This window comes from Neolamprologus multifasciatus, chromosome 23 (assembly GCF_963576455.1).
Source record: "Neolamprologus multifasciatus chromosome 23, fNeoMul1.2, whole genome shotgun sequence".
Classification (NCBI taxonomy): Eukaryota; Metazoa; Chordata; class Actinopteri; order Cichliformes; family Cichlidae; genus Neolamprologus; species Neolamprologus multifasciatus.
Window position 1 is genome coordinate 16746892 of NC_140460.1, and position 27542 is coordinate 16774433.

Here is a 27542-nt window from a genome sequence, read left to right on the forward strand (position 1 = left end):
TATAGTTTAAAAAATATCTACAATGTTACATAAAACTATTTATGTTTGCTGAAAATGACACATGGTGGATGAATTTTTCAAACCATTCCTAAGATGTTTAGATGCATTTTAATCTTGCCCTCTTAGCTACAGTAATGCCAGTATTTAGGAGTTCCTTGTTACTTGTCAGCATGAGGCGAGAGATGTTCCTCTATATCTCTTGCCAAAGTGTGTTGCCTTCCTATCCACTGGCATTTTTCATGAGATAATGAGGTGCAGAATTATACAGTATATGGACATTACACCTAGGATACTGGGCATTTGTTCTGTCTTAGTTACAAGTGCCACTAATCTGGTTTAATGATAGGCCACATGTTGGGGAGTAAGAGGCATACAGATGGTGAGAGCCAAGCAGAGAGGCATCATTTACATGCATACACCCTCCCGCTAATTACATTATACTACAACTTGACAAGTATGCCATGATGATGGATAAATGTTTTCTCCTTGTTAACACCTTGACACAAAATTCTTGTGAAGTATATGTCTGTATTTATTTGATCATAAAGTACTGCAAGTTATTAAGTTATTCCTGTAAGACATATTAGAGCTTTTTCTCTTTATGATTAAAATGCAGAAATACGTTTATCATTAGCTCAGCTCACACTGCCATTCATAGCCACAGCATAGCTCTACATTCATTTTCATTGGGTTTTCAAATACAAATGACTTAAAAAAAAGTGCTTCACCTGTCTCAGGTCTCTTTCCTGTGAATTTCTTTGTTTCTGTAACTCCCCTGCACTCTCCTTGATACGGGAAAAGCATATTGAAGCAGCGTCTCTTGTTGTCATGCCATCCTACTTGGTAACAAAGTGTTGGCTTGAATGGGCTGACAGGTCGTGAAAATTTCATCAGCATGAGAAATGCCTGTTTTCCCCTCAACTTTCTGTTTACTGCTATCAATAATTTGTGAGCAACAAACAGCAGATGTCTCACCCCCACCCAACAAAAGCTCTGTAGTTGTCTGTGCGTGCGTGTGCCGCAACTTGCATGTGTGTACTTGTTTGAGCATCAGCAAGAGTTTGTGTGTGTGTGTGTGTGTGTGTGTGTGTGTGTGTGTGTGTGTGTTAATAAAACAGATGTTCCCTACTGCTGGAAGCAGTCAAAGATGGACTTTGAACACTGGAGCTAATTGTGAATTAATCAATCTATTACCATAGAGATGGAAGGAAAAAAGATGAGTACCAGTACCAGCTACAGGCATCCTGTTGCCAGCATAGTACTAGTAACTATATTATGGACAGGTTGACATCTGATTCCTTGACTATTTTTTAATATATTGAGGAATAATAACTGAATAACTGAAACACAAAGTATAAGAAGGTCTTATTTAATAAAAAGTTCTTGCCAAAATTAATGAATTTTGTGCTGACAAAATGGCAATGCTTAAAAAAAATGAGAATGTACTCACAAGTGCTGGAGTTGTTGTTGCTCTCAAGTGCTGCAGTAGGAGTACTGCTGAACACAAAGCACACAGGAAAGTTCTGTAAAAGAAAACAGGCAAAGGGAAATGTGATAAGTCTTTATTTAAAAAAAAAAAGAAAAGTTTACAACTAATGTTATATGATGGCACGTATGGATTTTTTCTTAAAACCAGCTATGTAGCTACATCACTACCCGGAAATACCTAAAACAAATAAAGTATGTAAATATGTTCTGAAGTTAGAAAGACAATGTTTCAAACCTGGGAAACCAAAAGATCTGACAAGAATCACTTTGTTGTGACTCAAATCCCAAGGCTTAGTTAACACATCACATGTTTCTGAAAAATCAGGCATATCAGATATGTGTTCTCAAAGCAGATTTTAAGGACGGACTGGCCTTCTCTATATAAATACTTCTATATGGTCAGATCAAATTATGTATCCAGACATCATTTAAGTATTTGGATGGGTTGCTGTGGTAATGACGTAGGTGTCAATAACATGCTCCCAGATATTGCTTGATAAATTGCCTTATTCTGGTAGGTTAATTTCAGATTTGCTTGTTTTGAAGTCTCCCGAAGACGGTGAGCAAAATATTTTGCTGTCGGGCCATTTGCTGTTTGTCTGCTCGCTGCTAATAGAGGCAACTAAGAGTTAAAAGCATATAAATTTATATTCTTTTTATATTGCATACACTTCCTTTGTACTTTGCACACACAGTGCAGACTGAATGGTAAGGTCATGACAGATATAGTGTAGGCAAGTATTTGTCTCCTTGGTAGAACAATCGCTTAATCCACTGGCCACATCAGTTGGTGGTGGAGCAGAGCAGCTTATACTGTAGCACCAATTCCTGACCCGTGACACCCACACGATGGTGCAGGTGTTGATTACACAACATGTGGCCATCTGTGGAAAAAGTACATACAATTACACCGCACTCTTTCCACAAACACACACAGACATTTATGTATGCACACACAGCACTAGGCCTGCATGTGATGACATAAAACACACACACACACACAGGCACACCCTGCAGGAACTCAAGGTATCAAAACATCTACTGCTGAGTCCACAGACAGACTAATACATCAGGTGTCAGGGGTCCTGGCCTCTGCAGCAGGACTGAGACAAGATGGAAGAATACTAACAATGAACAAAGGAAATGAAAGAGAGCAAAGGTTTCACAATATCATGTATGCACCAGTGCAAGTTTTCTACTTTTCTACACGTCTGATTGGTGCTCTATCACTGTTAACTCACCACAGCACAACGTGACTTGAGCTATTTGTCAAGTTAAGTGAAAACAGCAAGAAAGTCCCCAGGGAGGTGTACATTTGACATTATTTTAGAGGAACTGTTATAGTTTGTGGCATTTGAGTGGAAGACAGGGATTTTGATGAAGCTGTAAGCCAAGACAGAGTGAAGAGAGAGCAAGAAAAGAAATACAAAACATCTGGGTGTCCTGCTGGGCAGATTTTGGGGGACTGAAACAGAAGTAGTCTCATAAACACAAGAATCCATCTTTAAGTCACGAGGCAAGAAGACACACCTTTAGGCCTTTCCTCTTTGTGCATAAAGCGCAGCTCAGTTGAGTTTTGTGACAGCTTGTCAGCTTGTCTAATATCCTCTTCCTCCTCGTGGCAGGTCTTTTCAACACCAGCAAGGTGAGATTGCCTGGTTTTACAGTGCCACTTCTCAATTTTAAGAGAAATCTCAATTTTCCACCTGTCAGAATCTATTAGCTATCTATTTGTTTTTGATGTCCTTTTTTTTCTCACAATTTGTGTGTGTCTGTGTTCATGTGCATGTCAGCCAATAAAGTTCATGTATCCAGTGTGTGTGTGTGTGTGTGTGTGTGTGTGTGTGTGTGTGTGTGTGTGTGTGAGAAAGAGAGAGAGTCCCTATATGAACTACACAATCAAGTACCAGTTTGGCATTTTCTGTCGCATTGCCAGGCATCAAACCGAAAACTATGACCAAAAATGTAATTTTATTACTACCAATCACTCTGGGTGAGCCCATAACAATATCAGAGATAATTCACAAATAAGTGCTGCAGTACAATTATTAGATATATACAGTTTGAGTATTTAAACTTTTATGTCTCTGAGAGAAACAATGCACCTTTTACTCCACTATGTATATCTATGTGACAGCTGTAATTTCAAACAACTTCAGCGAAGATGAAGATGTTAAAGTCTATAATTACAATGAATGATATCAGTCAGTAGTAGTAATTTGCGTAAGTAGGCCACTTTATTCACAGACTGTTAAATATTGCTGTCACTGTCATTTCTGCCATTATGGTTCTCACATATGAATTCTTGGAAAGTGCCCACTGGACACGCACCAAGAGTCAACCTTCAGACTTGAAAAAGTAACCAAACATTAAAATGGGGGAAAAAAACAAGTTTCTTTACGTGCCACCTGAGGCTGGCCCCAGGGTGTCAATCCCCATATTAAAATGTATACTAAAAAATGAAAAACAAACAAACAACTTTTTGCATTCTACGAATACTTTGTTAATGGAATATGAAAAATGCCAAAATCCAAATTTTGTTTTAGAAAAACTGAAAAACTGAGTTTTCACATTGATCTTCAGCTGTCTGGATAAAGACAATCTATGAGGCTTCATTCTCAGCTTTCAGTCATTAAACTTGACATTTTCATTGTGTGTTCGCTGTTGGAGCCTTTTGGGGCATTTCTAATTGATTATCTCTCCAATATTATGACTTGCTGTGTGGTAAACACCATACCAGAAGTTTCCCCCTCAGTTTTGGTGAAATGTTTTATCGAGTCAACAACTTTGCAGTAGATTTACAGTTTATGAATGCAACCTGCAACCTAACCCAGCTAACTAGCATTAGCTGATAAATTAACACTCCATCAGTTTACCATTATACAGTAACTTGTGTTTCCAAAAATCAATGCAGCAGATGCCAAAGCACTAACATTGATGCTTTAATGAATCACATACATTGGCTCAATGTTGGTTAATGTAGTTACAGAGATGTGACCAAACCATGTTCTGTCTCTCAAGCTTTGTAAAAAACTGCTGTAGTTGTTAGCGTATAAATACTAAAATGTAGATTTTAGTGCCTAAACCTGACCAAAGAGGAAAAACGGCAAGAAAAAACGGCACAGTTGGCATATTGTAAAGGTAATCAGCCCTATACAATCAGCAACTTTTATCAGTAATAATCCAATTGGTAACACAAAGTTTAATTCATTCTGAATCTGCTGAAAAAAGGCATTTCTGCAGGCTTTGAGGCTACAGGTCACCTTACAGCTTACAAATAGTATTGAACAGAGATTTGTGGAGGTACCATATGGACCTGTCCAGTAGTGATATGGTTATCAAAGACAGTAGCAGCCATTGAGCATGAAGGTCATAGCAAGCAGCAAGAAAGAAAATCAGTGTGAAAGCTAAGCATGCAGCAAGGTAAATGTGCTCAAAACATGGTTCACTGCTTTGTAGAGTTCTATGACAATGCCCTTTAAAGGTGACTAAAGGTCTAAGATGTGACATATTGTTTGCATTACACTTTATCAACCGAGTTAACACACATATCTGCCAGGGAGAATTTGGTAACATACAAAACATATAGCAATAAACAAAGAACATAAATGAATGAATGGATGAATGATCTTTATTGAACGAATAAAGATCATTCATTCATTCAATAACAAATATAGTACATAAACCATATTCTAGACACACATGCAACTTACGAAACTGCATCATGATGATTTTGATAGTTCGGGAAAAAGAACTACCAAAAGCACAGCATCAAAGAAATCAGTGAAATGTCACCAAATATAAGAGCTTAGAAATTATAAATAGAGCTATCACATTTGTGCAGGGATAAATATGACATATCCAGGGACAAGTGTACACACACATGTCAGCTCACACACAAATATCCCGCTTAAACCCCCATCAGGACTGCCATTACTATCACTGGGCTTATTTATGTGGCTCCTCGGCACTGGAAGAAAAATAATGTAGCTGCTTTTCATAAAGTCTGTAATGGATCCCTAATGGATTTGTCAAATTGACTGGGGAGGAGAGGAGCTGCTTGGAGGGAGGGAAATGAACACAAAATGCTCTTTGATGAGTGTATGTGTGTAAAAGTACACGAGTCTAAGATATTTTGTATGTATGCCCCGGTTTGTTTCAGTCTTGATGCTATGCATGCTAAGCTGTTTCTGTTTCGTGCGCAGCTGTAATGAGTATTTTCTTCACGAAAATATGGAAAAGGAAGGGAGATTGAAGGCAGTTGTAGTTTTTAGCTGGTTTATTCCTCGGCAGTACCTTAATACTGACGTAAACAAAAAAAAGAGATTACAGTTTCTTTTTAAAAAAGTGGTAATTTTAAAGTCTTAATTATTTACTGGAAGTCAGAATTATTACAGATGAAAGACTACTGCACATTGTGACAACCTGCTCTGCGTCAAGCCACGGCGTCACACATGACAGTGTGCTGCCACATAAACAAGGCTGCAGTATTTGCACACTCACTTCCATTTTCTTTGAAGTGTAATTACATGCTTCATCTCAGGAACAGACAGACAGTACACACCAAGCATCATGTCAAAGTTATTCAAATGCTTGCATGCAAAGCTGTTTCTTACTAAGTAAAGCATACTCTGACATATTCTGACACTGACATGACAAAACGCTCTTAGAGGCATTACTAAAAACTTTCCGAGTACCTCGCTTACAGAATTATTATTAAAAACAGTATATTTAAAGAAATGGTAAGACGACTCTGAGCGAGCCTACTAATTTTCCCTGGTAGTTTATTACAAATCTGGGAGGGATTAAAACATCAGAAAGATGACTTGGTCAAACTCAAACTCTCAAGGTATGTCGTGGCATACCAAAAATCATGTTACAACTAAAGTTTCCCCAGCCTCAGTTATGTTCAAGTTTCAGAGTCCTTATCCTGAACTACATTGGAGGTGTAAAGTGGGCACCTGTGACAGTTACTGCAAATATCTCATTTCATCTGGAGAATACATCAGTGTACTGGATCACATTCCTAGTTCCCAGAATGATAAAAATGGGGAGATTGGTTCTTAGGGTTCAGTCAGGGAGTAGTGAGACTGGTCTCCTCCCCAACATAGACAAAAAGCTTTTGTCTCCAAAGCATAGAACAAACTTCTAGAACCAAAACAGTTTTGTTACATTTAGTTACAAGGAAAAAGAAAGATGAAGGATCTTGGCAGTGCAATGAAACCCTAAGTTGTCCCTTTTCTCTTATTTGCATATATCACTATTCTGAGGTTGTTGTTTTTTTTTTGTTTTGATTTTATTTTTTAAGCAATGAAAAAAAAAAGAAAAACACAGCTTCTGACGGCTCACAATCTTTTGCGACTGTTGTTGTGATTTGGCGCTATATAAATAAAATTGAATTGAATTGAATATGTAATAATAATAAAATTACTCATTTTACCAGCATTTTGTAGTGTTGCTATACCTATGAGTCGGATTTGCTATACAAATAAAACTATTTTCAAAGACATATATACACTTTTATTAACATTCATTTTTTAATGAATATTTGTCAGTGAATTTTACCATCTCTACACAATATCAATACACTGAATGAAGTAGCTTTAGTGTGTTGTGGAGCCAGCAGAACCATGTCTATGTAAATAGATAATTAAGTTATCCTTGGGAAAGAATGAAGTCTTCCTGTTACGACCTGTTGGTGTCACAGAAACATCCAGTTACTACATTCAAAATCACAGCTGTTTTCTCTCTTGGCTGTAATCTTTAAGAAGTCAGCTTTAGCTCTGCTCATGATCTATTGTAACTTGGAACAGTAAAACACAACTGATTCTAAGCAGGGCATGCAGACTGAATATATGATTTCGTTTGCCTTTAGATTCAGACAAACTGCAAAATGTAAAACCTTGAGTTTTTTCTGGCTTTATGTAAATGAAACCCAGAGACAGGTACACTTCATGTGCAGCAATCACTTCTTTCTTTTCTTCTACAATCACCAACAATTTTCCTCCAACCCTGACACTAGTATTAGTTATTTACCAGTGTTTAGCTTACCTAAATACAGATCAAGCAAAACTCTGTCGCTTATCCAATTCAGGGTCGCAGGGGGCCGGAGCCTGTTGTATTGCGGAAGTATTGAAATAAAATATGGCCCACACATCCCTAGCTTGATCTCAAGCACTTGCTGACTTGAGCATTCATAGACATGCATACTCCTTCACAGTGTTCACTCAACAGTCAGAAGTGTGCCCTGGCGGCAACTCAATTTGTCCGTTAACTAAAGGTCATTCCGACTGTGTTTTACCAAGGAGTCAGTATTTCAGAGCTCATTTGCTTCCTTCTACTTCTAGCCTGCAGCTTGGTGTTGAAGGCAACAGTTTAAAGACAGACGGAAAAAGAAAGCAAGAAAGAAAAACGCTTTCACCTGACTGCAAATACCGGACAATTTCAGAAAATTGTGTATCTAAACAGACAGACAACCAAACAGTTTTAGCATGACTTTGATCACATGGTCTAAATCACTTCACGATATATCCAGCAGTTACATATATCTGTAAATGGTAGGTGCAAATTCTATTTTTATAAGTATTTCAAAAAACTATTTCAAAAGTTAAAGTGATTCTAATCGGGGCAAAAGAAAAGAAAAAAATAGAGAAAGAAAAGAATAATATGCCTAGTTAATTCTCTACTATTAAAGTTGATATCACTGAAAATGGGCACAGATGAAAACCAAATAAGATTTTATAATCAAAATTCATTGTATGGTGTCTTCCTCTCTCTTGTGCTCACATTTATTTAAAAAAATTACCAACACAGGATAGTCTTGCCGGCCGGGAAGTCTGTCTTATTGTGACACCTACAAGTGTATGGTCACAATTGTAATTGGGTTTAAATATTTAGTTATGTAAAAGGCATTATGATATTGCACTTTTCAGTTGAAGTTATGAGAATGTAATTGCGTGGTATCGTTAGGGGGAAGTAGCTGTGAGTGCGATAGGCCGTTGCAACGCTCTTGTACCTCAGATGAGGAAGAGCCTGAAGACCAAATGCAACTCATGTCTCCTGTCTCTATTTTTCTGTATAAAACATGTTAGTAATTCGAGTTAGCAAACTCCGATGCCCATATAAAGACAAGAAACCTTTTTCTGTCTTAGTTTAAAGACCATAAATTTTGTGAGAAAGTGTGTTTTTATAGCCTGAGAAAAAGCTAACCTTCCCGCCAGTTGTAATGGAAGCCGCGATTCCACTTGTAGTGTAAAGCGGTAGCTGATCTTATTACATACGTTTTATTTTGTGACAAATGTAGCTCCGAGACACACCTCTTTTATCCTGACATTACTGAAATGCTTTCAGCATAACTCAAATCTTACTTATTGTTTTGTTCAAAGTAAATAGTCTGATGTATACGGTTTTGTGGGCAATTGCAGGATATGGTTGTTTATTGTTTACAAATGTAATATATGTTTGAATCTGTTAAGATATAAAGAATGTACAATGGTAATATAGGCAGGTTGGTCGCAGTGTTAACATTGCTGCACAGAGATGTTGTTGATGCTGAACAGCAGCAGAATGTAATTACAGATTTATTGTAAATAAGGAGACTGATATACTTGTACTCACAACTTATACTTGTGAGAAAACAAGGTAACCAAATGGGTTGAATGATGGGGGGTTTTTTTTGTTACAAGAGGAATGTGTGTCTGAATAAACAGAAAAGAACGCTGTGAAATTCTGTTTAATAAAACAGACGAGGAAAAGCCTGCAGACCTGTCTCCTGTCTCTACTTTTCTGTATAAAACAGACCCCATAGAGGGCCTGTAACACTATCCTAAAACTAAAACAAACTTTGGAATTTGGCATTTTATCTTTTATGTTCATTTGCTTTCTTCTGTTCCATGCCAACATTCCTTCACTGGTTCATTTCAAGTTTTAAGTTAATTTAATGAAAAATAATTCAATCAAAAATGAAAAATAAAGTAGTGCTGCACAATCCAAGCTCTCTCTAGCTTTCTCACCCTTTTGAAATGCATATAAAATGCCCTGTTCTTTGACAGCACCAAGTAATAATTATTCATAAACTTAGATTTTAATTTTTATATAGAAACAACTGCAGTTTTGTTAAATAATCATTTTAAGCTTTCGTGTTCAGAATATTTAAACATTAATAACCATATGCTGTATGCATCCCTTTCTGCCTCCTGGCTCTGAAAAACTGAAAAATTACTGATTTAAAACACTGCTGACAAAACACTGTAACAATTGTAACTGATTGGAGTTTGGCTATTTTTAATTTATGTTACGAGGATGCTTCTTCACAAACATATCCTACAGTGCAACAACATCATTATCATTAATATGGACCCCTTTGATGGTACTTAATGGGCACGTATACCGATCTAAAAGCTCTCTCAACCCCCACTGACCATGCAACTTGTTGCTTCTGGTGTCCAGTGTCAAAGGTGATTTGCATGACAGTACTGTGCCAACTGTCCTTCCACCTGAAGACTTCCCCTTACTAAGCAGAGGACAGTGAGCACAAACTCAATCAGTAATACAAATGAATGGAAGACATACACTCACATAGCAGCAACTTGTCAAGTGCAAAAGTAAGCATGCCCTATGCTCTGCATTATCTTATATTTTAAGCTAGAACGGAGCATCTTTCACAAAATGATTACCATGTTGTATTTCATTATACATGAAACTAATGAATGAATGCTTGAAGTCATCCGGATAGAGTTACCAATGACATCAATCAAATAAACAAGAGGGAAGTTTTTGTTGATGTCTGATATTACAACTTTCATTTTGTTATTTGTTCACATTCCATTTTAATTTATGAGTAAGTGGTGTTAATTTCGTTGACTAATAATTTTCGTCATAGTTTTTGTCAACAACCTTTTTTCTGATAAAAAAAAACAAGACAATAACAAAATAAAAACTGATGCATGAGGACAAAAACGATGATGACATGTATTGACACTTTCATCAACAAATAAAAATGAGATGAAAATGTTCCAGAGAGATGAGATTCAATTAGAATTAATTCATTACGTTTTATAGAGAGGTGGGAAAAGTTTGACAGTGATCCAATCAGAAATAATCTCCTTGTGCTCAATTTGATCTGCCACCCACAAAGAGAGTAGAAGGGGGAGAAGCTCCCACCTTCCCTGTTTCTCATGAAAACACGACAAAATGTCAACGCTTTGGAAGATGAGGAGACATATGGACACGTTTCACATTTGATGTCAAGAAAAATGTGATGTTTTGTAAACTGTGTGGTGCAACTTTCCCCTGTAAAAACGCAAAAAACTATTTCAATACAATAAAATAAATATGCACATATTTCAAAACCCAACAATACCAACTTCCTCAGATCCCACACACCAATTAAGTGGCAGACCTGTCAAAATTACCTTGAATCCTCTCTGGCTTCCTACACGTGGATGCGTATACTGCATATGTCATCCAGCTCTTGAGGCTTTTCCTATGCATCTACTACAGAAACCGCCTGAATGGACACTTTTCCAACTAAACTGACAAGATTAAACTTGTTTCAACTTCTGGCCAATCTAATCATAGTTTAGATATTCTCCACAAAAGCCGAGCTAATGAAAACTTTTCAAGCATGTGTACAGATGCTTCTTTGGCTGTTTATCCTAAGAAACCATGCAAATATATTTGGAAACGGAAACTTTCAGTCAGTGAATTTCAGGGCTGTTTGAATGCCACAATGCCTTTGAGTTCCATTGTACTGAGGTGAGCCAAAGCCAGTATCTCAAAATGGCAACAAAATCACGCTAACACTGTTATCTCTATATAGAATAAAAGGATAAGACATCCCTTGGTGTTTTTGGAGTCTTCATGACATGGTTTCAGATACATGGACGGACACACACACAGACACACGCACGCACACACATACATGGCCTTGAGGCATCAGCTTGCCTTTGTGAGAGAAGAGTAGCCAGGGCCATCCTTATCATTGCTTGATGATAATATAGAAGGTGGGATGCTTTTCTCCCACACTGAGAGCAGATAACAAAGAAAGTGCTGGACTGTCTAAGATACCAAGCCACAGACCAGCCTCCCATCCTCTCCCTCCTCCCTCTCCACTGTTGCCCACCCCTTCTTTTTCTCTGTTCCCTTTTGTTGTTTGAGAGACGCATCAGATCGTGTTGCAGAAGAAAAAGCGAACAGACGACAGGTGATACCCCGTCTGCTTGCAGGTAAGGAATGTCAGATGATATTAAGATGAAAAAAGGAGAGAGGAAAAAGGAAAGCTCGGGAGAAATCAAAGAAGATGTGCGGAACAAGAAGAAAATATCCATGTGCCATTTGGATAAAGTGAACATTTTTAAAGTGCTATGCAGAAACAGAAAAATGAAGATAAAATTGTAGAATTAAAAAAATAGGCAAAGACTTGACGTTCAGGACATGAAAGCTTTGCTACTGATAAAACAATCTGAAGAAATCAGAAAGTGAGAAGTTGAGTTCACAAAAGTCAGGCATCAAAAGTTTTCCAAAAGCTCAAGTTACTTATGTTTCACACCTGTTGGGTGAAAAAACACAAAACGGAAAAACTAAACAAAGAAATGATCAACTTTATGTTGTAATAACTGAACTGGACCCTACACTATGAAGCAAGTTCAACATATCTGGGATGGGTAGCCATTGACTAGCTTCACTTAACCTAACCTCAGTATTCAGACTAAGCAGTCACATGAAGGTTTCCCGATCTCGTTACAAGGCATCTACATGGAAGTGTTGCTAACGGTGCCCACCATCAGAAAAAAAGCATTAATAAGCAAATGAGCTTTTTAAAAATATTAATCAGCAAAGCAACTGAGTTCATAAAGAAAGACAAATATGGGAAAACTATGAACTATAAACAAATATAAAACTATAAAAATGGTGCAGGCAGAGAGTGACGCAGCTGTTGCAGACAAATCGGCAGGGTGATAGGTGTAACAGGAAAAGTGCTGTATAATAACATAGTATTAAATGGCTTACATGAATATGTGCGACTTTCTTTAGTTTTATTTTTTCAGCTGCTGGCCAGCTAGGTGTACTGGACTCAGTGGATTGAACCTAATGTGGCCCACTTGTAAATTGGTATAAATTACATTTGAATGTTTGAGGTCCACGGTCTCATAATCTCCCCTGAAACTCTGAGCAGGGCAGCTAAGTCTGACAGATTTCAGAGCTGAGAGAAGTGAAGAGGCTTGCAGACTGAATAGGGCAGAGTAGACGTTTGACGTGAGAGAGACTTCAAGTTTCGTGAACAGAAGACAGTTGTGTATGGCGTGATAACTTTTCACAGTTCTAGTTTTTACATTGATTAATTAACAATGTGTTTCTGATTTTGTTGTAGTCAACTGTGAGCTCAGTTTTAAAATACTGGCAATGATGGGTTCTGTGCGTTTCTCTGTTTTTTCCCTCTTTTAAATATTTTTCTTATGCTACAATACTTATTCAGTGATTTAGACTTGTTAGGTATATATCAAATGTTAACAGCTTATTCAAGCTGTTCTAAAGGGGTTTGGAAAGTCGGAGGTTCTAGTTTTAATGGTGCCCACAATATATTCATGATATAACACAATTTCAGCAATATTTCTGTAATATTACAACTACTGATGATTTTGATTTTTTTGACTTTTATTTCAAACACAAGCCCTTACAAACTGGACTTGTGACATATAAAATGTGTTCTTTTAATTATGTTCTTCCATTAACAGTACAAAAGTGCCTACTTGTTTCAAAACGTAAAGAAGTTACGACTGTCCACTGATCACATTTATCTTAATTATTTCATTTATTCTTTTTATTCCTGGTTATTGTGTTCCAGTGTTTAACTAATATTTAATGTACTTTTTATTCCAAATTTTATTTCATTGTATTTGTAACCTGAGTAACCTCAATCTGCAAAGTAATGTTAACATGTAAAATTCAGTATTATTTACACATACCTTTAGGAACCAATATGAACCAAGAATGATTTAAAAAAAAAAAAATCAACTTTCTCATAATTGTTGTTTGTGAGGATTCATTTCCATCGCCTCCTTTCATATTTAAGGAATAATTGTGATTCAGATTTACAAAGCTGTAAATCACTTCCAGAATCTCTCTTCAGCACACACAGGGATGCGCTGCTACCTGATGCCTGGAGCCTCAACACCTGTTAAATACCAACTTTTGGCTGTGTGTGTGTTTGTGTGTATATACATACTGCCTGTGACACATGCAAAACACAGTGAGAAAAAAATCACAGCAGCACACTGAGCTGCAGGTCCAGTGTTTGAACCGTATGTTAACAAATGTGATCGAAGGGGATCCTCTAGAAGATGGCACACAAATACATAAAGCACAGGGAGACAGGGCTGGCCTGGTGTGTTATAGGATTTTTCAATGGTAACTAGTGTGCCTACATACGCATTGTCATTGGCCTTCACTTGGTTACCCAGGAACAAAAGCAAATTTAACTGAAATAACTTGCTCAACTCTAAGAAACATCTATTCCCATTAATATCACACTGCATTTGGGTAGATTTTAATTTCAGTGAAAAAATATAACAGAGTACATTGATAATTTGCATGTATCTGAACTACTGCCACTCACAAAGAAGGAGCAGGATATTCTTAGCTTGTTTACTCATTTACTGGAGTTTCAGAACAACAGAGATTCATGTTAAACTAAATGAGTCTTACCAACTCCATGTAAACACACAGATAGATTAAAGCATGGATGAAGTGCATGCATACACAGTCACGTGTACAGATCAAGTGTTTGAGATGTAAGCAAACTGAATCTACACATTTACCTTTCAAAGCCGAGTTGGTTGAATAGCCTTGGAGTAGCCTCAGTCTGTGTGTCTCAAAGAGGGGGCAGCAGAGGATAAAGACCTTTCTAATAGCTTCTTTTCTGTGTTGCTGCCTCTGCTTGTATTTCTCCAGCTACAACACCATAGCAGACAGGGAGAGCAGGCTGCTTGTTTACCTGACACTCTGCCTGTCTAAAAAACACACTGCTTGGTAACTTGTGTGACTGCTTGTCTACACCTTTCTGACTATTTACCTGTCTACGATAAATGTCTGCCCTCACTGCTCACCCGTACACCTGTTAGTTTACCCCGGCTGTGTTTTAGTTGAACTGTTTAACAGTAGGCTAGCTTTTCTCTCTCCAAGTGCTGACATTAGCATAGTCCTTCCTCCTCTCTTACCTGCATTCAACTAACCTGTTTGGCTGTGTTGCCAGCATAACGTGCGTGTGTGTGTGCGAGAGGGTGTGTGTGTGTCTCTGTGTGTGTAATTGGCACTTTTCTTAGCTTCTATGCTGTAATCCTCTGCGGTTATGTTTTACATTGGTTGCTGTAATCAGATAGACACAGACACACACCTTACACACAGTAGCCACTGTACTGGAAGCACACCTGCTTTCACTGTAAAAAATGAGAAGTTGTTGCTACCACTACAACAAAGCAAAAGAAGCAAACAAAATAAATCAATATAAATTTAAAACTCTTACAGACAAAACTGTAAATGCCATAAAGCACCGTGGACATGAATTGTTGTGAAATGTTGTGCAATAGCTTTCACTGAAGCAGTGTAAAGAGTGAGTCATACAACAAGCTCAGAGCTCCTCCCTTAAGGTTGGACACTGGATATGGGCACAGTCTTAAAGAAACTGCTTGTAGAGCTCCAATAACAATGGCAACTGGAGACAGTCTAAGTAGGCTCTGAAAGGTTTACACCATTACAGATGTACTGTATTGACACTTTCATGTCTGCTTTGTTGGAAAGAGAATTTTCTTTTCTTTTAAAAAAGTCTCAAAGCCATTCCATCTGTGGATAACTGATCAGAGTTGCTCCATTGTTCTGGTCTGTAAGTGGTTCAAAACAAAGCGGTTTATAAATAGTGAGAAGGAATTTTATGACCCCATTATTACAGAGACAGCTACTTTATCATCATCACAATGATCTTTCATTAAAGGTAAAAACTGAAAGTTTTCTGCAAGGAATTTGAGATTTATTTAGATAGTACCAATGACAAAAGCTCAAGGCGCTTTACATCATAAGGTAAAGACCCTACAATAATGCAGAGAAAACCCTAACAATCAAACAACCCACTCTGAGCACTTTCAGCAGAAAGAAACTTCACTAACTACAAATTACAATTCAGCCTCATTCGTTAACCTATCGAAAACAATGAGGTAGTTAGTAGTTAGTTAGAGAGCTAGTTTTGTATTTTCTAACTAGGTTTTATTTTTATAAAAAGCTTACTTTTTGTTTTTAATCCAGTTTAGTTGCAGTTTACAGAGTGGATTTTCTTATTTTAGTTTAGTTTTTATTGTTTGAAAATCTTTAGCTGAAGTTTAGTTTTTATTAGTTACTGTGTGGAGGGCATATGTCAGAGGTAATATTTAGAATAGACATTTAGAATCTTAAAAAACACATCCATTGATGCCTCATCAGGCAACTTATAACATTTCACCAAACAAACAAATACCAAAACTAAGGAAAATGTTTTCTCACATCTAGTTTTAGTTTTTTTGTTTTAGCTAACTAACATTGCAAGAAGAGGCTCAGACTGGATCCCTGATGTGTCGGCTTGAACTGAAACTCGTTTGTAACACCTGTTACACATGCCACAGACTTACTGTCCTCATGTCCTGCACCACCCTCTCATACTTCTCTGCTGGTCCTAACTTTCTCCTATAATACCACAGTTCCTCTAATCGCACCCTATCACATGGCTGCTTACTTTAATGCTTGTGTAGTTACTACAGCTCTGCACAAGAGCAAGAATAAGAGCAAAAATATTTTTTTCAGACGTTTTTGCACATTTGATATAATCAGTGGAGAGGAACTAATATGAGTAAACAGAGTACACGAATGACCAGCAGTATATGGTGCAGCCAGCCAGAAATGAAACTGTGGACCCTGGGCAATTGGACCTATGTTTTATGCTTTTTAACCAGTTATAGTAAATGGTAAAGATAATGCACCAATGCATCCTGGAGCAGCCTTTGGGGCCAGTGTTCTCCTTAGTAATGGGTTGAGTAATTAATGCTAGAGCTAATGATTTTGATAAGTAATGATACACCAATGATACTGCAACCATGACTTTACAGAAGGTTGTTTTTGCAGAATGTTAGTCATCAGTATATAAGTTAGAGGATAGAACGAGTAATCAAAAGAAATATATAAATAATGTTAAACCAAAATATACAGTCATTATTCAACCCTCATACTTTGGCCTCTTGGCATTGCATGTCTTTTTCCATTGTGTCCCTTTTGCAGTGAAACTGTCATCGGGTTCTCTCTGAATCAATATGCTTGTCTTTTAATAGGCCTTTCATTAGCAACTAATCAATAACCTACCAGCAAAGGACAGCCACTCAGTGTACAAACTTCCACAATGTTTTAGCAAGACAAAAGGTGGAGAGTTCTCACAAGAGCTGACAGCAATACATTAAAAACATTTGCGACTGAATTACCATGTCTAATGTAAAAACACTTTTTAGAGATAATTAGACTAAAGATAGAGTTAAAAATTTTATATAAATTCACAGATATGCCGGAAAAGAGTGGAGTGCCCACTTTGAGTGGAAGAGGGCATGCATACAACACGGTAAAAACCTGAGGAAGAAAATGGCAATTTATAGTTAGAACCAGGTCAAAGAGCATTAACAGACCAAGACCAAAGTGTGTAAATGTTTACTTTCAGATAAGAACCACCATGGAGACTTGCCATGTTCAACGTGATTGTTTAAGATACCCTTGGTCTAACTGATGGATGTTATTAATTTTTATTCTGCTTTTTTAAATATGGCTCCTAAAGAGCCATTTGGCTCAGAGGATTGTTATAAACTGCACATAAGTTCAAATTAAGTTACCAAGAGTGTTGAAAGAGGGGCAACTATTTTCTGTTGTGGTCTATTTGTTAACAAAATGAAATGCTGAGAGCAGTAGATAAGTGTGCCCTAACTGTTTAACAGTTGTCATATCTCGTATTCATAAATCTCATATGAAATGATCAAGTGGCCTTGGATAATTTAAGAAGTGTAAATACTGCAAGGTTTATATCTATGACTTACTGTGAAGTCCAGTCTGAACATTCAATTATTACTTTGAATGATCTTTACAGTATAATACAATTTTGTTACAATATTTTGTATAATATTTTTTAAAAAGTAAAAACATTTCAATTTATATCTGGGACATACATTTTTAACATTAAAATTCTATCAAATGTACAACACTTGTTCACGTTAAACATAAAAACACATGTCACAGACATATAATCAACTTGTATGTGGTTATTATATCATTTTATTAACTGCACAGTTTTTTTCCACATAAAGTAACATACTAAAAGCAAATGGTAACAATATTTTTGTGTAACTTTTAGTCTGATATTTTGCATTACATCTGTGTTTGACCCTACTATCAGATATTTTAAATATTCTTTCACATTTAATATTTTTTATGTAACACAAAAATACACAAGAGCTCATGTAAATTACAGCTAAGGAGAAGTTTTTATTATTATTGAAAAGTACTATATTTTAAATTTCTATTATTTTATGGCTTTTTTTCTGGTGTGCCAGCTGCGGGAATATTACTTTTAAAAAATTATTACAGTGTGGTAAATGGCTGGTAATAAACAGAAGCTGAATATCCATTTAATGAGATTTTAAATGAACAGCAGTTGATACTTTTTATATATTTAAGCCATGTTTTGAATGTTTTATGCAGTGGAAGCGGAAGAAGTTGAATCTGAACATAAGCAAAGAGAAGGAAATGAGAGTCTGGATGGCTTGGAAGTCTGAGTGCTATGAATAGGGTTTCACGTAGATATGCTAATTAAAATGAGTTTGAGGGACATTTAGAATTGTATACAGTTATTTTTGGTTCAGAGGTTACTTCTTCCAGTGTGCCAGTGTCATTTGTACAGCTACACTTTGTGCTGCTGTGCATTACAGGCACTTGAGGCAACTGTTTTGATTTTATGATAGAAACTGAATTGATTTGAGTTCCTTGACAAGAGGCTGCCTGTCACACTATATGGTGAAACATTAATTCAAAAAAAAATAAAAATAAATAAAATAAAGAAGCCATTTTCACGTTGTTGATTTTTTTTATTTTTTCCTTCAGTTGTTCTGATGAGCTTTTCCCATTTAATCCAATGCTTACTGGAAAATTACAAGATGATCACCAATAATTTTTTTGGGACTACCTCAAGGTTTCACAGACAAATGCTAAAATGTATTTTAATCATTCTTTTTTTTCTCTCATATTGTAGATTTCATTAGCTGGGCAATGATATATTTTAGATTTCAGTTTAATTGCATTCCTTTAACAATAGCCAGTGTTTTCCCACTGTAACGAGCACCAACTAGTAAGAACTGATGGTTGCTAGGTACCAAGTGCAAAATTATTTAGATGTTTTTTTGCAATTTTATTTTATAAATATAGCCTTTTTATGGATATCAAGAATATCAGGAAATGCAAGAAATGACTAAATGCTAAATGATCTATAAAAAAGAGAAAGAGAAACGGGAAAATCCTATTATGGACAAGAAGCGGAAGTCCTGCTGCCAAGCATGCTGTAAACTGCCAGGACTGGAGGAGTCTGGTTTCTCATTTATATGACACTAGACAAGATACTCACACTTTATAATTAAATCATGGGGCAAATGCAACAGATCTGCTTCAATCTTTAATCCAGAATGTCTCAAGACGTCAACATTTCAGTCCAAAAGTCAACACAAATTAAATTTATAAAAGCAGACATTGGTTTATGTCCACAAAAAGCTAAAAAGGAGTGATGATGAGTTGTGGTCACACTGCCAAGTCATCCACAAATAGCCAACAGTGGAGGAGGTTTGTCTGTCCTTATATGCCATTAGGCATGAAGATGATAATTTTCTAAGTATAAGACTACATACTGGGCCAAAAGTGGGGGAGGCTTTAATTTTCCTGCCTCATCCATCCATAGACATGAAAGACATGTAACCAAATTAGTCTGTAAACTCCTCTTTCACTGTGGTCTTACTGGCAGGAATTACATTTTAATGTCATTTGAAACAGTTTAACACCCCACACCAGTCAGGAGTTATTGGACACTCTGTCTTATAGTGTAATAAATTTTTGGAGGTGTGCTGGTAAAATTACCAAACACTGAGTGTGTGTCTGTAAATAGAATAATAATTTCGGCCTTTCACCTTATTAGAAATGACTTCACTAATCACAAATACACTAGATCTTGATAGCTTTAATTAAACACATCTACATTTTAAAGTAAAATGTGAAACTATCTGACCTTTCTAGTGCACCTGACTTTAAGAGTCCCATTACAATCCGAGTGCTGCTAATTAACAAGCCGATTAAACACTTTTTAGATTAATTACAGTGGGAGTTGTTCACTGACGTCTGCCATCTCATTCCCTAGAGGAGAGTGCTCCAACCATCTTAACCATGGTTTTCACTCTGTTCTGTCAGACTATTTTACAAAGTATAGAGATCCAAAGAACAGACAAAAACTCATAATGAAATATAACACAAAAGAAGATACCAAATTTTTCAGACACTGTTGTTCATTAAATTCAATCAGAGAACTATCAGATGAGACCCTATCAGCAGGTACTTGGCGACACCGGGAGGGGAAAAACTCCCTGTTAATGTGAAGAAACCTCTGACAGGATACCTCAAGGCAGATTTGGGATGCATTGGAGAGGTTATGTCACTTGGCTAGCCCATGAACCCCTTGGTGTCCTCCCAGAGGTAGAGGTAGAGGCTCAGGGAAGAGAAGTCTGGTCAACCCCACTTAGACTGATGTATATAAGATAAGATAACCTTTATTAGTCCCACACATGGGAAATTTGTTTTGTCACAGCAGGAAGTGGACAGTGCAAAAGTTATATAGCAAAAATTAGAATACAATACAAATAATATACTGTACACAACTGTACAGAATAGAATAAAATAAAATACTATATACAGTAGAATAAAATAGAATAAAATATACAATAGGATAAAAATAGAATACAAATTTTATAGACAACTGAGTAAAAATACAACTTTGTCAGAAAAGAGTATTGCACTTAGTCTTATTGCACATGTGTGGGTTTGTGTGTGTTTGACCAGCTGCAAAAGTCTTTGTTGTTGAATCTGACAGCAGTGGAGAGGAAAGACCTGCGAAATCTCTCTGTCCCACATCGTGGGTGCCGCAGCCTGCCACTGAAGGAGCTGCTCAGTGCTGTCAGAGTCTCCTGCATGGGGTGGGAGATGTTGTCCAACAGGGATGACAGCTTGGCCACCATTCTCCTGTCACTCACCACCTCCACTGGGTCCAGAGGGCATCCTAGATAGGGATGGGTATCGTTTAGGTTTTATCCGATACGGTTTTATCCAAAGCGGTACTTTTGAAATGGTGCCGATGCTTAAACAGTGCTCAAACCGGTACTTAAAGAATGGAGAACACAAACTTTGTCCTAAAACCTCTCACGTTTAGCTGTTTTTTTGTAAAAAGATAACAATGTTAGCCTTTTCTGCAGCTATGGGGCATATATGGTATCACTCTTGGCTGGAAGCAGTGCTTAAACAATGGAAAAACACACACTTTGTCCAAAACCCTCTCATGTTTAGCTGTTTTCCACTTTTTCTTGGGTCATTTTAGCCTTTTTGGCCAGGGTGAAGGGAGTATCTGCCATCAAACAAGAAGACAGCCGCATGTAACTACGACGGTGTTTGCTAGTTCACCTTATTCCTTATTCCTATCACCTAATTTAATAACGTGGTTAGCCTACTCAACATAAATTACACACGAACAACATTAAGCGACTCACGCAGAGAAGAACGGCTGCTGCTGCCATCATCATCCATCATCATTTCTGCTACACTGGCAGGGCTAGGGGCCAGGACTCTCCTCTTCAGGTTCTTGGGGGATGTTGCTAACTCCGGGTCTGATAACAGGCACCACACCTGCAGTAGATGTGCTCGGTGTGAGGTCTCGCAGCAAGCTATCAAATACAGTGCATTTCTCGGCTTTTAAAAAAACGCTATGCGTCGGGAGGCGTTTCATCAGATTCAAGGTTTTACCTCCTTTGCACAGTATTACCTTAAAGCACTTGTTGCAGGCTGCTGAGTTTGCATCTTTTGCTGTGAAGTACAGCCAGACTTTTGACCGCTTCGCCTTCGGCACTTTTAATCTGTAGCTCTGCTCTAAAAGAACATACGTACCTGGGCCCGCCTACTATCCTCGGAAACGTAAAATGATTGGCTAGAATCTAAAGTGTATGACATCTCAGGAAAAAAACCCCCACCAAAATAAAGCACCAAAATGTGTGCTGCTTTTCGTTCTGGTTACAACCGTTTATGTCAGAACCGATACCGGTACCCACCCCTAATCCTAGAACAGAGCTGGCCTGTTCAGTCTCTTCCTATCCCCGGCAGAGATGTTGCCACCCCAGCAGACCACACCGTAAAAGATAGCTGAGGCCACCACAGAGTCATAGAAGGTCTTCAGGAGTGGGCCCTTCACTCCAAAAGACCTGAGTCTCCGCAGCAGGTACAGTCTGCTCTGCCCTTTCCTGTAAAGGGCGTCTGAATTATTAGTCCAGTCCAGTTTATTGTTCAGATGAACACCAAGGTACCTGTAGCTGTTTACAGCCTCAGTGTCCATCCCTTGGATGTTCAGTGGTTGCAGTGGAGGATGTTTGTGCCTGCGGAAGTCTACCACCAGCTCCTTGGTTTTATTAGGGTGATCTGGAGGTAGTTCTGCTGGCACCAGTCCACAAAGTCTTGGGTCAGTCCTCTGTACCCCATCAGTGATGAGGCCGACTATAGAGATTGACAGACCACGTGACTTTCGCGCATTGCATGCCGGTAACTCGTGGCAAAACAATCCAAGTACCGCATCAAATGCAAGCATTTGCAGCACCGCAAAACGTTCATTCTCCGGTTCCAATACCTTCTTGCTTTTTCTTTGCCCCCCAAAAAAGTTATGTACAAAACGAAGGAGAACAATGCCGGACCGTACAAAGACAGACTTGATGAAAAGGCAAAGAAAAGATACGAGGAAAAAATCAAAGGAGTGAAAGGGTTAGACCCTTACGAGCACACAGAGTGGACAAAATACGTTAGCGTGCTGCCCAACTTTCACCACGCTCATATTTATAATGATACGGTTCTTGGAGTGAGTGCATACACTCATGAAGTTCAGTAACTTCAGGTCACTGCATCAAGCCCAGGTACAGTTTACCGACGGATGGGTACAGGACCTTGAAATGCACCGTGTAGAACGAAAGACCATCGTACGTATCATAAGTTTACGAGTCTCACAAATCGTCTTCATAAATACACATTCATTAACCGTTTACTAATAGGACCTTTGAGCTCAACGGTAATTAATTAGTAGTGGAAATAATTTCTGGTTCGCATTACAGAAATATAGCAGTGACAATAATATTGTACGCTGTAATCGTACTGGGCAATTAGTGATAGCATAGCACACAATTTCTGTTCAGCGCCAGACTTGCTTGTAACCTATATCACCAATTATGTTAAGAAAAATGACGTATTAACTACTACAAAACACTGACCTTTGTGGAAATGCTTGGAGCAGACTAACCTGTGAGCTGGATGTTCTGGGACGTTATATTTGGTCTTTGAATGGCTGCAATCCAGGCCATCCGTCGCCTCTTTTTACTTCAGAAACATGGCTCGAATAATTTCTCTTCAACGACGTAATCGATAAAAAAAAACGATCTCTTTACCCGTCGGCTTCATGGCTGTCATGCGACCGGCTATTGCAGTTAATAATACAACCGCTTCTTGACAGTTTTTTGTGTTTCTTTTTATCGCTGTGTAACTGATTTCAATTGAAAGCCTGCGTGCGCTAGTACCTCTTGCCACGAGTTCCCAGAATTCTTTGCGGTTTTACCCTTGAATGACGTCACATTTTCAATCTCTATTGCAGAGTCATCAGGGAACTTCTGCAGGAAGCACTGGATGGAGTTGTGGGAGAAGTCTGCAGTGTAGATGGTGAAGAGGAACGGTGCCAGAACCGTTCCCTGTGGGGCCCCCGCACTGCAGACGATCTTGTCCAACATGCAACCCTGGGTTCTCACATACTGTGGTCGGTCAGTGAGGTAGTCCAAAATCCATGTTGTGAGGTGATGGTCCACTCCAGAGTTCTCCAGCTTGCCCTTCAGGACCGTGGAAGAATGGTGTTAAAGGCACTGGAGAAATCAAAGAACATGATTCTCACAGTGCTCCCAGTGGTCTCCAGGTGAGAGAGGGAATGATGCATGAGGTGAATGACGGCATCATCCGCTCCAATGCCAGGCTGGTAGGCAAGCTGAAGTGGGTCCAATGATGAGCTCACCAGGCGCCAAAGCTGAGCCAGGACCAGCCGCTCCAGGGTCTTCATCAAGTGGGATGTCAGAGATAGTCAGGGATGTCAGGGATTCCCTTGCCGTATACAGCAAGGGAAAAATGACAGAAAATTGATAGATGGATAATATTTTAAAGCTCATTAAGCCTTGTTGCTCCCTGTTAATAAATAGTACAGAAAAGTGACAAACCCTGTAGTACACTATATCATAACAGCAAGTCAAGTTTAAAATTAGAAGGCACCAAAGACATTTAATTTATAGATTGTACCGTACTTTTACATTATGAGCCACTTAAAACCTGAAATAATATGTTAATTTAAGCAAATGTATACTACAGCGGTCCCTCACTATAACGCAGTAAACTTTTCATGGCCTCACTGTTTCGCAGATTTTTTTTGGCGCAATTTTGCATGCTATTTTACATTTTCTTTTGTTGTTCTACATCCTGATCGGCTGTAGACCATTGTCAATCAATCTCCTCCGTGCCGTGTCTCCTGTACAGTATAGATTGCATTCAGCTTGTCAAATCTACATAAATCTACAGCATAAATCTGTGCTGTACTGTATGTTTGTAAGTTTTCTCCCCCACAAACACAACAATGTCGACGAAACGTTTTGCACCGTCAAGGTCACCTGCGGTAGCACCCATACGGTAGAGGAAGATGCTAACCATCACACAAAAAGTTGGACTTCTGGACATGCTAAAGGAAGGTAGAAGTTACCTTGTTTTTGGACCATAAGGCACACCGGATTATAAGGTGCATTAAGCGAAACAAAACAGTCAGATAAGTCAAACTTTACTCAAATCATTCTTCTTGCTTCCTCTACTTCCGTATCATTGATTCATTAATGTTGAATTCTCTCGCAGCTGCTCTATTCCCATGTTCTGGACCTGAAAACGGGGTTTGATCTTTGGTTTCATTCTATAATACTGGACTTATCTTTCTACTTATATTTTAGACACTCATATGGTTTATGAAAGTCTACTCTTTCCCTGTTAGTTGTGTATAAGTATTAAGTAGCAAAATAAATGCACTGAAATGTGTTTGGTGAAGCTACTGTTTTTTGAAACTGTACGAACTGTGCAATATTTTCTTCCCTATACATTTAACACAACAGCTAATTCGTAACTGTTTATATCATGAGTTATTTGAACTTGATTTATTATGCTTCTTTTAACTTAATATGTAAGATGATGCTTGCATTTTGTATCCTTCTCTAAGCTGTAAAAGTGCCTACAAGTGAAAGGTAATGGACACCAACTAGGTAATTCAATTAGATTAACCAACCTATTCACATTTCTGGTGTCTATGATATACACCAAATGACCTTTGGTGTCAGTGCAATGACACAGTTGAAACAACTGCATAAGATTACAGAAAAGCTCCTGTGTAAATGACAGAAAGAAACTATTTGAGAAAGCGTGAAGGATGACGGTGATGTAAATCACCATCTACAGTGGCTTGTATTCGGCCCCCTTGAACTTTCCCACATTTTGACACATTACAGCCACAAACATGAATCCATTTTATTGGAATTCCACGTGAAAGACCAATACAAAGTGGTGTACACGTGAGAAGTGGAACGAAAATCATACATGATTCCAAACATTTTTTACAAATACATAACTGCAAAGTGGGATGTGTGTAATTACTCAACACCCTTTGGTCTGAGTGCAGTCAGTTGCCCATAGACATTGCCTGATGAGTGCTAATGACTAAATAGAGTGCACCTGTGTGTAATCTAATGTCAGTACAAATACAGCTGCTCTGTGACGGCCTCAGAGGTTGTCTAAGAGAATATTGGGAGCAACAACACCATGAAATCCAAAGAACACACCAGACAGGTCAGGGATAAAGTTACTGAGAAATTTAAAGCAGGCTTAGGCTACAAAACGATTTCCCAAGCCTTGAACATCCCACGGAGCACTGTTCAAGCGATCATTCAGAAATGGAAGGAGTACGGCACAACTGTAAACCTACCAAGACAAGGCCTTCCACCTAAACTCACAGGCCGAACAAGGAGAGCGCTGATCAGAAATGCAGCCAAGAGGCCCATGGTGACTCTGGACGAGCTGCAGAGATCTACAGCTCAGGTGGGGAAATCTGTCCATAGGACAACTATTAGTCATGCACTGCACAAAGTTGGCCTTTATGGAAGAGTGGCAAGAAGAAAGCCATTGTTAACAGAAAACCATAAGAAGTCCCGTTTGCAGTTTGACACAAGCCATGTGGGCGTGTGGCAAACAGCAAACATGTGGAAGAAGGTGCTCTGGTCAGAGCACCTTCTTCCACAAAAAATTCCAAAATGGAACTTTTTGGCCAAAATGCAAAACGCTATGTGTGGCGGAAAACTAACACTGCACATCACTCTGAACACACCATCCCCACTGTCAAATATGGTGGTGGCAGCATCATGCTCTGGGGGTGCTTCTCTTCAGCAGGGACAGGGAAGCTGGTCAGAGTTGATGGGAAGATGGATGGAGCCAAATACAGGGCAATTTTGGAAGAAAACCTCTTGGAGTCTGCAAAAGACTTGAGACTGGGGCGGAGGTTCACCTTTCAGCAGGACAATGACCCTAAACATAAAGCCAGGGCAACAATGGAATGGTTTAAAACAAAACATATCCATGTGTTAGAATGGCCCAGTCAAAGTCCAGATCTAAATCCAATCGAGAATCTGTGGCAAGATCTGACAACTGCTGTTCACAAACGCTGTCCATCTAATCTGACTGAGCTGGAGCTGTTTTGCAATGAAGAATGGGCAAGGATTTCAGTCTCTAGATGTGCAACGCTGGTAGAGACATACACTAAAAGACTGGCAGCTGTAATTGCAGCAAAAGGTGGTTCTACAAAGTATTGACTCAGGGGGCTGAATAATTACGCACACCCCACTTTGCAGTTATTTATTTGTAAAAAATGTTTGAAATCATGTATGATTTTTGTTCCACTTCTCACGTGTACACCACTTTGTATTGGTCTTTCACGTGGAATTTCAATAAAATTGATTCATGTTTGTGGCTGTAATGTGACAAAATGTGGAAAAGTTAAAGGGGGCCGAATACTTTTGCAAGCCACTGTATAAACCAGGAAACTGCAACTGGGCCCTATGTGAGAGCTTTGTTTTGAATAATATAATGCAATGTTGAAACACAGACGCAACAAAACTGCTGTAATATCACACAGTGGCACAGTGTAGAATGTAACTTGTGCAGCTAAGTAGGTACAGTTTAGATTTATTTCTTGGCATGTGTGTTTGTATTATCAAATTTTGCTACACATTATGATAGACAGCAAATGTTTTCAAGCCTGATACTCATTACATACAAGTCCATCATTGGTAAGAGAAGTCATCTCAGCCAAACCAAAACTGTGCACTGCTGCCTAGTATCCTTAGACCACATTCCTATACTGTATCCAAAATCGTTCATCTGAGGTGAATCAATAGCTCAGTTAACAGTGCAGGACTGAGTTCAGTGATAGTGCTCCTGGGAGAGTGGAGACACAGGGACACATTCAGCATGGAACAGCTTATCACCATTAAAGGCTTACAAGAGAAAAGTAGAGAAACAGGACATAGAGGAGGAGAGGGAGAGTGGGAAAGAGACACAAAGTCAGAAAAAAAGAAAGATTCAGACAATAGGAGAAAGTTACAATA

The 27542-nt window shown here is 38.3% G+C and overlaps 1 protein-coding gene across 9 annotated transcripts in view; it reads right to left on the bottom strand.

The window, feature by feature from the left end:
- Window positions 1-27542, bottom strand: part of naaladl2 (N-acetylated alpha-linked acidic dipeptidase like 2) — a 490790-nt gene that overhangs the window by 413253 nt on the left and 49995 nt on the right. For 5 of the 9 annotated variants that reach the window (XM_085150614.1, XM_085150615.1, XM_085150607.1 and 2 more), the window contains one exon: window positions 1451-1523. The gene's annotated coding sequence lies outside the window, so the exon portion shown is untranslated. Of the gene's footprint in view, window positions 1-1450; window positions 1524-14306; window positions 15713-27542 lie in introns of those variants that run through there. The other 4 variants (XM_085150606.1, XM_085150613.1, XM_085150612.1 and 1 more) reach the window with 4 other exon arrangements.